Raw genomic sequence first — 14,343 nt, 5'->3', positions numbered from 1 at the left:
ATTGCAATCATTGCAGCCCTTTAAACTGGATTTTCTTGACGTGTCCCTGAATTTTCTAGTGATCTGGTAACCCTAAAAATAACTTCTTAGGCTAAAGGAAAAGAGCACATGCACCAAAGATTAAACTGCCTTATACAAGGACAAAACCATCATAATTTTCAAAATTAAATAAATCAATTCCCATTCACGAAACGCTATAAAAATTTTAGGCACAAACACTATTTTATTCTGATTAAAAACGCTCTATAGCTTTTTCAAATGTAAAGAGCTCATGTTTTCAAGACTGCTTTGCTATACACATTATTCTATCTGTGGCAACAGTATCCCTTTATTAAAAAGCTCACAATAATTTTGTTTAAAACAGGGGAAATAAAAAGACTAGGTAACAAATCAGCTTTTTAATTAAAAGCCATTAAGAGAAGTTAAAAGGAAACGATTCCTTTTGTTAATATTATGCATTAGGATTTTCAGGGATAAATCGAGGGCATTCTTTGGCATATCTGTTGAAACAGTAACTCCAGAGCAACATTATCTGTGACCCATACAATGAATTTTCCCCAGTGGCTCTGTCTTGGCAAAGACATATGTGATAAGCCAAGAAATAAAAGTGTATTATGACTTGTGAGAGGGTATAAATAGCCAAAAGTAAATGCATTACATTAAGTGGTGTAGTGCAATGAATTTTAAATGAATTCTGCAGTAATCCAAGTGCTAATCTGCTTGATTGGATTCTCAAACTAAATTTGTGGCATACTAGGGTCACGGGTACACAGACTTCTGTATGCCAGACGTAGCTCACTGGAATGGGAGGTAGAGGCAGGGGGTATACCGAATATTACAGTCAAGGAGTGGAATCCATGTAAATGCATGGCAGCATCACTACCTGCATAAAGTACAAACAAAAATGTATGTGATAAAGTTCAGTTGGGATCCAGGATCTAGTTTGTAATTCTGCCAAATCCCAGCACCCAACAAAATCCAAACCATTATAATCATATGACTTGAAAGTGCTGGATAATTAAAGGCAACAACATTTCAGATAGTTTGGTATTCAGTTGAATTGTTTGCTATTTGTTTTTGTAGTTTGTTATTTGGTTGAATCCAAAAATGATGAATGCAGCACATCCATAGTATATATGTATTGGATTGCCCTGAATAGGCTAGCTAAGGTTGAAGTGAAAACCCTTTATTTATTTTTTTTTTTATCAGTGTTTATTTTATTTTCAACTTAAGGGGGTACAGAAGAGAAGGGAGTGGGGTTTTCAGGTACAGCATCTAATCAAAATTTGTTAATACAATAGTCAGCATTAACAGTTATTCCAAGTCAAGTTCACATGGATACACTGGAAGTGGGGGTTTTATTGGCCTAGGTGTTAGTTGCCCTAATGGTGCCCCTGGTGGGGCCCTTACAGAGCTCCGTCCACTCATCCCAGATTTTCCCATATTTGTCTGGGCAGCCTCTGGCTAGGTACATCTGCTGTATTGGAGGGAGGCACTTGCTGATTAGGTTTAGCCAAGATTGAAGGGAAGGTGGTTTAGGGTTCATCCATTTAAGGAGGAGTGCCTTCCTGGTATAGAACAGCAGGGATCGCCACAGGTCTCTCTTTGCATTCAGTGGAACAATCTCATCTATAACACCTAGGAGACATACTTGTGAAGACATTATATTGGGGAAGGTGTTTTTTTCCTGGATGTGGGTCATTACTCTGTCCAAATACTTATGGATCTTGGGGCAGTCCAATATCATTTAGAGGTACCCCACCGCTTGCTGTTGGCATTTCGGCAGCACACTTAATTAGTGTCGCCCATTTGGCTAAGTAGTAATGGTGTAATGTGGAGCCGGTGTATCACCTTGAATTGGATGAGCCTGTCCCTTGTTGCAATGAACAAAAGGAACACCATGAGCCCCAATAGTGTAATATGTATTGGTAAGGGATAATAAGAGTAGATAACATATACTCACAAACCAAGGTTACCAATAGGCAACCACTGTAAAGGCAGGTGGGGAGATTGTCCTCACCCCACTCAGGATTAAGAAGTCGCTCTCTGTAGATAGAAAAAGGGTATCAACCCTCCACCCAGGGTGGTCTTAGTATTGTATAAACTTGGTAATCAGAGGAGGCAGTAGTGGACTTACCTCCTCCAAGCAGACACAACGACTGTAATTAAGCAGTCAAAATTTATTAACGAACTCCAATCGTTAATGAGGTATTGATATGCGTGCCTGAATTGCAAATATACTAGCTGGTTTCTTTGGCCCCCGGACTAACCTGTAGCATTTGTTCTCTAGTAAGCATCTGCCCCTCCGGTGCTGCATCCTTTAGTGTGTCGTAATCCCCACCCTGGGCCACCTCATATTGCTGGAAATGGGGTAGATGAGAATTGCCCCATAGAGGAAGGTTACTGTAGCTAGCGAGTTACGGAGATAGCTAGCTCTTAGTACCACATTCCAGGCCTTATATGGGGTGGTGAGAATTGGGTGCCTCACTTGCAGGTCTGTCTTTCTCCAATAGGGTATGTATCTCAGGGTGTCTGCTGAGCCAGTTAGAGTAGCTTGCAGTTGAAAATTGGGGTTGTTGGGGTCTGGTGTGAGCCACGAGCCTATGTAGTACAGTTGGGAGGCTAGAAAATAATAGTACAGGTCTGGGAGCCTTAACCCCCCTTATCTAATGGGGCCTTCAGTTTCGATTTTGCCAATCTCGGGAGCTTCTTCCTCCAGACAAACAAGGATTGGATCTGTTCAATATACTTGAATATATTTAGGGGAGTTATCTGGGATATATAAGAATTTAGGGAGGAAAATCATCTTTATCAGACTGATTCTACCCCAAATTGTTAGGGGAGATTTTCCCATGGCCTAAGCTTAACTATCATGTTTCCTGTAATTGGAGTAAGATTTAGCTCCATGTATGTGGTGCTTTGCCTTGTGATCATGATACCCAGGTATTTACAGGAGTTTACCCATCTCAGCTGGGATGGGGGGGTAGTCATTGGGGGAAACCCCTTTATGAACAGCAGTAATAATACTGTAACATGATAGATAAAGCAAGAGATATGAGTATTTTCCTAATAATTCTAGGTTAATCAAGTTAAATGTTTCTGGGTAATGAGTCGCTAGTTTTGCTTATTGAGGGAGGAAGAACCCCCCCCCCATTCCCACTTATGAAGAATAGTTCCAAACTACCATGTTCGGCTCTAGTATGAAGGCTCAGTTTGATCTCATTTTCTCCCTTACATTACATTTAGCTTTTGAGACACTTACGTAAAATAGTCTGCAGTGACACTCATGTCAAATATGACAGTGTTGTGTCTTCATTTACTTGAAATGTCTAAATTATTAGAAAATACCTAAGTAACCTATTAAGCATAAGCAATACTATATGTGCTACTTTTCGCCAGTCCACCAGCAATCTGAGAGGGTGCAAGTACCAAGCAATATACATATATGTTGAATTGTAACTTGTAAATTAACAGGAGCAGCAGATCTTTTTAGGTAAAGGGGGTGGTGAATGACTTTAAATGAAAAGTTTTGCCTTATGCACACATTTCTCTAATGGACAATTTTGCACCATTGACTGCACATTTAGGTTACTTGACCTTCACACATGTTTTCTTTTGTCTTTGTAAATTAGATCCAAGGAATTATTAAGCACCCAAAGAATGAATGCCTCTGTAGTTAAGCAACTAACGATCCTGGCAGGAAAACATGAAGCAATGAGTAAATGACTAAAAAAATATTAATATACTCTACATTCATTATGCTAGTCCATTCAACACCCTCAAAGGAGAAAACACAAGTATTATACACATAATGATAAGAGCCCAGTAATGATCACTAGGTAGTATGCAGAGACAATCACCACATTGGCAGAGCAAGCTTCAGTTAGAGCAGTCCAGACCTATCTATGGGGGAGCTGCCTCAGCCCACCATTTTCTTTGGGTACCATTTTCACATAGAGCAAAAACATTACAGCTATCAAATTAAAATGACCCACATTCCCCCAACTAAGACATCACAACCTTAAGCACAACTGGCTAATCAGTGTTTCAAAATCTGAATAGGTAGGTATCAAGAAGAGGGTTTATGTGCTGAAATGGGCTGTGAAATTGATGGAAGGTCATGCAGAGCATCCTAGTGGGGCCAGTGGAGTAACTAAAACACAGCAGACCCCATAGGGTTTGCAGTATAGGAGTCCCCCCAGCCCCTCTTCTGCCTAAAATTTCAGGCTGGGTGGGAAGGGGGTTCCCCTTAACAGGCATTTTGTGCCACTGAAGATTTTCTGTGTTTAAGCCACTACCTATTGCTGATATTTAAGTGGGTCCCAAGAGCCAAGTACTCAACAGCAGCAATATCAATACAAAATTGGGGCCCCTGCTGACATCCTTGGTGAGAGACAACCCTATTGTGCCATGAAATATCATGAAGGTTACTGCTAATGTCATGGAGGATTCCTCTAAAATAATTTGTGGAAAAGGGATATACTGTATATTATCAGAAAACTACTTTGCATTAAAATAGCACAACAAATAGGTAAAACTATTTAAAAGTTTAAAAACTTTAACTTTTTTTGATGATATTATACCTTTCAATCACTTTTAATCACAGTTGTCCCCCTACTTGTACGACCTTAAGGAAAGTGCAAGGTTAAGCATTAATGAAATATGTTCATGACTTTTTTCCTATTATAGGAATTTCCTCCAGGTTAGGTGGCGGCCAACACAGCATGCCTTTTGCCCCAAGGTGTAATATTCTTACAAATCTAACAAAATGGCAAGTTTATTGCAGGTTCCTGCAGATGTACAAGGCCATGTACATCTGCAGGATTCTGCAATAAACTTGCCATTTTTCACCGGAGTGCCGTCCTTTGTTAGATTTGCTACGTGTGCTTGTCGTGGGGACGCTGCGGACAGAGCACCCGGTCTCAAGTGAACAGTGGGGCAGTGAGTTTGGAGCGGTCCCTAGCGTGTGAGAGTAATATTCTTACAGTTAAGTGTCTTAATTACATTGGGGGAGGAAACAGAGCCTTCCCACCTAACCTACAAAGACAAATTAAGGCAGAGACTCACAGGAAGATTCGAGGAGGTTTAGTCGCTGGCGACTAATCGCCTTTTCTTTGGACGACTAATCTCCCCGAAAAGCCTTCCCGTCGGCTAGAACCTAAATCGCCGACAGGATGGCACTCGGAGTGCTTTGTTTTCCGAAGTCGCCCAAAGTCTCCACTTCAGGCTTTTCAGGGGGATTAGTCGCCCCGAGAAGAGGTGATTAGTCACCAGGGCGACTAAATCTGACCTAAGTATTGTATATTTATAAGAACAATATTCCTTTCTCTAACACTGTAATCATCATAGAGCACACCAACAGGAGCGCCACAGTCAAAGCCAACACACTTTATTTATAATAATTTTAATTCACCAGGAACACAAGTGCAAGTCACACATACCCTAAGGTGACAAAAATTCTACCGGTTTTAAAATTTAAATCACACAAGAAAAGAAGGTACTGACACATACATTTCTGTAGATTCAAGAACTTAATATTGCATGAGTAATACTCACAGAGCTGAGCTGCCAGACTGAAACACCAGAGGAAGGAACATTAAACTTACATTTCAGAAAAATTGTGAAAAAAAAAAAAAAATTAAAATGGAAAGCAATATAAAAGTCTTTATTTCTGGAGAACAATCTGAAAACAACTGAACTGAAAAAAAGTTTTTTTTAATGGTGAACAACCCCTGTAAACACAGGAAATATCTTTCTAAGTGCTGCACAAATTCAGCACAAGCCCTGACTTATTTGTATCTACCTGTTCTCGTACAGAGAAAAAGTTCAGAGTGAATATTTTATGATCTTCCTTTGGAGCACAGAGCAAATGATCCATGTCGTTTATAAATGGGCCGATCAGATAAGGTTTCGTTTGTTTGAGATTTCAGACACAGAAGCCCTGCAAAGTGATCCAGCTACAGTTGGCGTCTAGGCATGCAAAGTGTCAGATTTCAGCAAAACAAAGTATTGGCTCTGTATCTGCTGTTAACAGGGAATTAAAAACCAGTGAAAAGTAATAGAAAGCTGAAACTTGCCAAATATACAAAACACACAGACCAAAATCTCTTATTTACTTTAACTGATGCCTATGAATTAGAGAGCACTTTATTAAGAAGAACAATCTCATCTGTTGAATTTGACCCACCACGGCTGTACCCTAAAAGGCAGTGGCGGAAATACCAGGGGAGCAGGGGGTGCAAGCAGGCCAGGGCCCGCACCTCCTCAGGGCCCCCCGGCCGCGCCACTGAAAATGCGGGCCGTATGGAGGGGGACGGGGCCCGGCTGCACGTCACGCACCAGGGCCCGTCCCCCTCTAGTTACGCTACTGCTAAAAGGGTGATTTCCATTGCCTTGGGTGATGCCCTCCTGAAAACTCTACAGTCAAGGCAGATGGTAGAGTCCTGCGCGGAACCAATTTCTAAGACCGCAGCCCGCGTCCCGAAACGCAACCCACATATTTACCCACTTTGATCCGCTTCCCAACCCCGACCCACTACTGCCTTATTAGCAACACGCCGACCACCATCAAACAGAAAGTGATGGTGCTGTGAACCTGAAGTGATGTCATCAAAAGTGGGTGGGGACAGAAACAAGTTTTGTAAAACTTTAAAAGGAGTAAAATATAGACAATATTACATAAGAAAAGAAATTTAGATGAGACCCGCAACCCGACCCGTGACCCGTAGCTATACCCGCACCTGAAAATCCTCCCCTCATTCTGCAGGGTGCCCGTTTTTTTTGCGGGTAACCCACGGGTACTCGACCTGCTGCAGGACTCTATCACATGGTAAGATTTGATTTGATAAATCTGCTGTACTGTGGGCAACGAATCTCCCAATAATGCCTTGCCATTGGCTAGCATTGCAACTCTCAAACATATATTTACATATGTAAAACATATGACTCAATACAATCTGCAAATAAGGTGGAATAAAAATATAATTTGTATATAATATGTTTTATTTCTTATAATATGTTTTATAATGGTATGAGAAGCAAACTCTGGAAGTTGCCCCATGGTCTTAGATTTTTTTGTTTTAAGCCAAGGCCACACAGCATGGTTTCTTCACTGGCATAGAGACGCCAATGTAGAATCTTCAATCAACTGCATTCTACTCTAGAATGGAATCCAAATGCAAAATTATGCATTTTCACACCAAAATCCACTTGTGTGCATTGACGGACCAAAATCAGTGCAGTTACAGACACGGGACCCTGGCCTAAGATACAGTAGCTCCCCTTATTTGATAATGTTCCATTACTTACTAGTTAGGGTCCCAGGTTTGATCCTTGTCCAACTTGAAAAAGGGGTCCTAAGAGTGTGGGTTTAAACCGTTTATTTTATTGTATGATGATGTGTATTACATGGAGTAGAGCAGAATAGGGCCTAGAGCCAATACATTTTTATAGTTAATAATTATATTTTAGTTTATAGTTATAGTTAAGTGGTTGCAAAGTATTAGTAATCTCCTGTCAGAGAGTGTGGGGAGGCATTTTCCATGTACCCCTTTGACATTACACTGAAAGAAGGTACACTCAGTGACATGCAGGAATTAAGCAAACTCAGACTAAATTCCTTACTTGCAGGTTTATATTCTTATTAAATTACACGTGTGTAGGAAATCAATGTAAACTTGCTTTTATTTTGTGAGTCGACAAAGCTAAAGACATGTTGTTAGAAGCAGTGTGGGGCCCCACCCAATGACTCACACACCTGCCTTGCATATATATATATTCTGTTGCTGCTAATGTGAAGCCACTGTAGTGCCGTTAACAATGAAACTACAGGAAATCCTTGCACTCCCTTCTCCAGGACACACATGCACACGCACAAACACATCTAGAAAACTGTCCAAGGCAAGTGCTCACACACCCACTGGCCATTTATGGGCTTTAATCTTGATTTCAGAGAAACGGATATTGCAGGAAGCCAGAACTTGTTTGCTCTTTTGTACAAAGGACCTTTATTTCTTACCATTCCTGAAGAACCCAAAAATGAAACATAGATTTCAGAAAACGTGAAGCAAGGCACCCGCTTACTTACACATAGGGCTCACAGGAGCCCAGGAGAAAGAAACGTCTAACACTGAAGGTTGTTTAAATTTAAGACAATCAAGAGACTATAGGAAACATTATGTTAAAGAATGTATAAAGCGCAGAAACAATGCCACAATCAGTCACTGTTTTTGCACTTTGTACACTGCATTCTTATCTGGCAGAGTGGCCTCAGGCCTTTGTGCTCTGTTTCGGAGTGCAGAGAACTGCATATAGACCCTTGAATAGATTATGCAGAACTCTAGGGGGTAGGTGGGGGAGGCACGTAGGCATGCCCTCTTAAATTAGGGAGTGGCAGGAGTAACAACAGAGCTCTGTCCTTACCATAGGCAAGTAGTAAGAACAGGATTTTTGATGCAGCACTTTGCTCCTCACACTGAACTGAAGGTGAATGATTGCACCTAAATGACCCCTTGTATGAGCTTGATAAAGCAGGTATATATTCTATAACCAGTGTTAAGCATGCAAGAGTACTTCTTGTCATGGCTATTTCTTATTTATTATTCAACACACATTTTGTTTGTGTCCTGGATTAATGAGGTGCTTACTTGATAATTCAATAAGAATACTATATAAGAAAGAAAACAGAACATTGATACCATATACTGAAGCCTTGGAAACCCAAAAGCCCAGGCCAGGAGCTCATGAGCAGGCTCTCCAGTTTCTAACATGAATGGCAGGGTGGGGGTTCAAGAGACCATCCAGTGATGCTATTGGATTGCATATATATATATATATATATATATATATATATATATATCCAATATAGCTGATAGGCTGGGTCACCTCAGGGTAACTTTCACCAGACTAGAAAGCAGCTGTTCCTCTGCACACAAGTAATCAAGCAATAATCAGGTTACAACTGCAGTTTTTCACAGGCAGTAAAGGCAAATAGTCTTTCTCCAGCAGTCTGCAAACAGATGGCTTGTTATAAAGCTGTTCTGTCAACTGTAACCTGCCATTTATCTTCATAAACGCTTGTTATGCAAAATAAACCCATACCTTTTAGGAACTTCTGATTTTCATAGTACTGAAAGGTAATGTAGTCAGCTTGATCAGCAGGATTTAAAAACCCTAACTCAAACTTCAAACCTGTGCCATATGTGCAGCAACACAAAGGGTTAATTATAATTGCACATTAAATCGTTTTTATTTTTATAAATAATTAATTATACACAGCATTGTTCAGTTTAATCAGGCACACTGGGGATATACAATGAAACTTCCAAGCTGACATAAGACAGAACCTCTAAAGGTGGCCATATACTTGGTGACATTCTTTGGTATCGAATTACCGGCCCGTGGGCCAAACAGTCAATTATCACACAAACAGTAATATGCAATATGACCACTGAGTCAACAGTCTAAATGACTAGAACAGCAGAAAGTCACGAGGAGCTCCTGCTCATCTCACTCCCTCATCTGCCACTCATTGACCAACATGGTGCACTGGCATTTTCATACATGTCAACGAACAAACCTTTATACATGATACAAAGATATTGTTTGAAAATCACGTTTATGGTCAGTTTAATGCTTTTGCCACATGGGCTGGAAATCGACTAACTGACATCAGCAGGCAGAGAATCAGCCCCTATACGAGCATTAGCCTCCTGTTCTGTCTGTACCCAGATCCATTGTGTCTGCCTCCATTGTGTCTGCCCTATGCCTGCAATAGGGCTGACACATGGTCCGGGTTCAGGCAGGACAGGTGGCTAATGCCAGCATAATGACTGTGGATCCAAAAATTGCATCATATTGAAGCCAGTCAGGAGAGGACTTCATCAACTAGCCAATGCAGTCTTCACCAAACTGGATTTAAACCAACATGATAGATACCTGGCTAGTCCTTGGTCAGATATCTTCCCCAAGTCACTCAGTGTTTCTGTATTTTCTGAAAATTCTTTGGAGCAGGCACTCAATAAAGCCAATCTTCCACTAGGCAGTTCAATAAAAGTCAGCTGTGGACTCAAACAACTATTTCACTTTGATTCAACTGCCTGGTGGAAGATTGCCTTTATTGAGTGCCTGCTCCAATTAATTTTTGGTTTGTCTGCTCCCCGTGCTGAGGGCTCAGGGTGCACCTGGGCCTCTTTCTTGATGTGGTTAGTTACTATATACTATTTGGAGACCCATCTTTAGATTTATTTTTCTGTATTTTCTGTCCAACTTCTTCCATGACACATACAGTATTCCCTATAACTATATATTAACCCTGAAGTGTTAATATGACCCCCTTAGAGAAAACTGGAAATACATATTCAATGATGAAAAATAAACATATATTTTTAAACTAAGGAGGAAAAGCCTTAAAAAAATCAATATAAACAGTCCATTTGCCCAGGCTTAGGACAATTAATGGCTTTTCATAAACATAAGACTACGAGCCACTCCTAATTAATACAAGACTGTTCAAACCATATAATTCTCTTTTTTTACATTGCTAAAGACAGCCCTGAACAACTGCATATATAGAATTGGCAAGTTTAACATGCTGATAAACTTTTACCCCATAGACTTGTACAGTATCTTATGGCTTATGCCTTGCATTCCCCAGCAGACAGCCTGGTACTAATTGCTGCCCATTCACTGATCTAGTGCAGCAGATATCTGAAGGCTAAGGTGCTCAAGGCACTGTAGCACTCAGGCAATAAAGCAGGTCCAGGAACTCCAAAGCTTTATCTTTATGAGCCACCAAGCCCTTGTAAGCATAGTTATTCCAGCTCTAATTACCCCCAGACAGATGGCTATACCATTCACATCTAAGAGCTTTGACATACCCAGAAGGAGAAAGAAGTCCTTCCCATTTCATTGACAAGATTATCAGTAACTGCCTACCAATTGCCTAAGAATAGACTTTTCTTGACAAAGAAATCACAAAAAGCCAATATGCAACACAGCATGAGCTCCATATAACATTGTAGGCATCTGGTGGAGGGTGGTGAATACTAAGGTTCAGGAACTTTCTGATACTTATGGCAGAAGTTAATTTGGTGATCCAACAAATAGGGTAATGTTAATAATTTCTATTAATATACTCCTATTTATTTACAGTGTATGAGGTATTACTTTTCTCTTGAGCTTTCAAAGCCGAATAAAGCTATCACATAGACCAGTGCTGTCCAACCGGTGACCCACGGGCCCCCCTTGTGTGGCCCCCACATGAAGTCTGCCTGCTGTGACTGCTTACCTTGTGTAAGCTTTAAGGGAGCTAGCACACGGGCAGATTCGGGGAGATTTAGTCGCCTGGCAACTAATCACCTCTTCTGTGGGGCGACAATCTCCCCAAACTGCCTTCCCCCTGCCTTCTGCCTGCTAGAATGAGAAAACGACAGCGCCAATGCACTTGCAGCACTTCGATCTCCGAAGTCGCCCGAAGAGTGCATTGGCGATGGCGTTTTATCATTATAGCAGGCGGAAGGTGGGGGGAAGGCAGTTCAGGGAGATTGTTGCCCCGCAGAAGAGGTGATAAGTCGCCAGGCGACTAAATCTCCCCGAATATGCCCAAGTGCTTGAAACCTAAAATGTATCAGTACTGAGATAAACTGGCCCCGCATTGTTTACACCTCAAATTGAAACTACGTTATTCACACCTGTAACACCTCTACGTTGCCTGCCCTATGCTCCCTGTGTGTGCCGTTCTGTGCCTGCCCTATGCTCCCTGTGTGTGCATCATACGCTGCCTTCACTATGCTACCTGTGGGACGTGAGCCTGGTATTTTTTGTTCCGGGCTTTGTTAGCCTTTGGGAACTGTTGTTAGGGGCCCCTAACATGTTTAAACATGTGCTTGGGGTGGGGGGGTGCTGTGTTATACACAGGGGAGGAGGAGGCATATGGATTTAAGGGTATGTTTTAATATGACTTACATTTTTCACATACGAGTGACGAGTGATATCCCTGCAGTGAGCACAAACCATTTCGTTTTTTGGTGTGCTACCACCATTAATGTGGACATGGTCTTTAAAGTTCTTGCGGTAACATGGGTGTTGTTTAAAGTAGGTGTGGCTTAAAAACAGGGAGTGGTCAACACTGGCTTCCATTGTTCCAGCCAACATCCCTGAGTTTATTTTCTGTAGCATGTACTGACTTGAATTTACACATTTCAAATGATTTAAAAAACTGCAGATCTAACCCGTGTGCAATAAAAATCCAGTCATAAAGATACTATTGAATGCTATGAGATACAGATACAGTAGTGTTCTTAATACTTTCTGCCTGTAATTTCCTAAAGCAAGATTTGAAGCTGTAAAATCGAGTTATTGGATATTCCACAAAGAGCACTGATATATCGGCCCCTGCAGAGTCAATAGAGAGAGATTTACTATCATGCACTCTGTCTTCTCCTGGGAGTCTGACCAGTTTTGCAGCAGGGTAGGGACAAATGATATGCTCTTGATCCCCTGGAGCCACATTATGTACTTGGTCACAATATATTATAATTTTTTTTATAACGAGTAAAACATTTTCTGTAGTAAATTGACATATACTCTAAATACCGACTGATGAAAAAGTTAAAGTGACAAAGGGTACCATACACAAAGGCTTACATTCTACTGGGGTAATTAAGTGGTTTGAGCAAAATGTGGCTCAGTCCGTCCCTTAGCTCACAGCAACCAGGCTTCCCAGCAGTCGGTACCTCTGGCTACAATAAACTGCTCTCAAACCACAGGCTTTTTCTTTAGAACTATACAAACTATCTTTCTGATTCCATGGTTAAAGATGTAAACCAAATTATATATATATATAATTTGTATCTGTTTCCCTTGGATGTGATGTATTAAATCAAGAAAATGACTTAGACTCATGGCCTTTAGCAGAATTTATTGCAGTTATACTATTTCTACATTTCTAAAAGGGTCTTAGTATCAGGCTGAAAAAAAGCCCTGTGTGTCTCCATTGTGTGCCCACACATAAAGTATGCAGTCAACAAAGGAACCCGGCATACTTACCCAGAATATGTGGGAGGAAGACAAAGGAATTTGTATAAAACAGACAATATTTCCCCTTTATATTAACTGTTATGTTGCAGATGCAAGAGATTTAAGCAACTTTGCTGCTGCTCTTTTTTTTTTTCTGATTATCTGCTTAATTTGCCTTTCTCTGGAACAGACACTTAAAATGCCATCTAGTTTCTAGGGCAACCACAAGGCAGACGGAGATTTTATTGCTCTTATTATTTTACTGCTTATTTTTCTGTTCAGGCTTTTTCCTATTCATACTTTACTCTGACAAATGACCAGATGCTAAAATGAGCACATAGCAGTCTAAATTCCACACCACAGAACAATAGTCACTCACAATACTACTGCTATCTGGTTGCTAGGCTCAGCAATCTTAGCAACTGGGCATTTGATTCAGAATAGAACATGTTTAGAACAGTAAAAATAATGAAACAGAAAACAAAAATGACGAAAAAAAGGAAACGTAATGTTTTGAATGCCTTGATAACTAAACCCTTGTCAGAGGGATACTTTGCTCAGGTATTAAACCGGGAACGCTATCTACATGGAGTTTGAATATATATATATCTCAAATAGAAATGAAGCCAAAGTTGTTCATTTGGCTTGAGAAAGGGCACTTGGTTTGTCCGAAACGTCACTTTGTGATGTTCTGAATTTTAATACACTTTTTGCATCAATCGAGTGCTGCTTCATTCATTTCTATTTGCTATAATACGAGGAGATGAGACGGCGTCCCCCAGGGAGCGAGCACCGAGGTTTTCATTGATACGCTGAAGAAAGTGCTGGGGCATACTCCATTATTGTATATATATATATATATATATATATATATATATATATATACCAGAGCTGGTGCACCAATCACCAAAGTAAATACCTGGGTGCTGGCTATATTCAATTATACAAGTCATCAAAAATGAAACCGCACTCCAAGGACTTTGATAAAAAGATTGTGCTTGATTTTATTTCAACGTTTCATCTCCTACACTTGGGCCGTCATCAGGAAGTGAAACCCCAATCCCCAACCATCACTTTTAACCCCAGAAATGGTGCCAAAATCAGGGGTGTGTCGTCATAATTACACCTATATGTGAACATCCCATGGGCTGTAAGTGTTGATAAACAATAGAAACTATATATATGCCATGCCACAGCACCAGATCATTATTATATACATATATATATATATATATATATGTGTGTGTGATAATGTAGAGGTTTTAGAGGTAAGTTCCACACCCTATAGGTTTTGCTTAACATTGGTAGTGACATTCACACTACAGG

The 14,343-nt window shown here is 40.6% G+C and overlaps 1 protein-coding gene across 3 annotated transcripts in view; it reads right to left on the bottom strand.

Annotated features, from left to right (window-relative positions):
* Positions 1-14,343, bottom strand: part of itga6.L (integrin subunit alpha 6 L homeolog) — a 68,139-nt gene that overhangs the window by 28,923 nt on the left and 24,873 nt on the right. The window lies entirely within an intron of this gene.

This window comes from Xenopus laevis, chromosome 9_10L (assembly GCF_017654675.1).
Source record: "Xenopus laevis strain J_2021 chromosome 9_10L, Xenopus_laevis_v10.1, whole genome shotgun sequence".
Taxonomy (NCBI): Eukaryota; Metazoa; Chordata; class Amphibia; order Anura; family Pipidae; genus Xenopus; species Xenopus laevis.
Note: the sequence above shows the minus strand (reverse complement) of the source record. Positions and strands in the feature narration are given on the sequence as shown.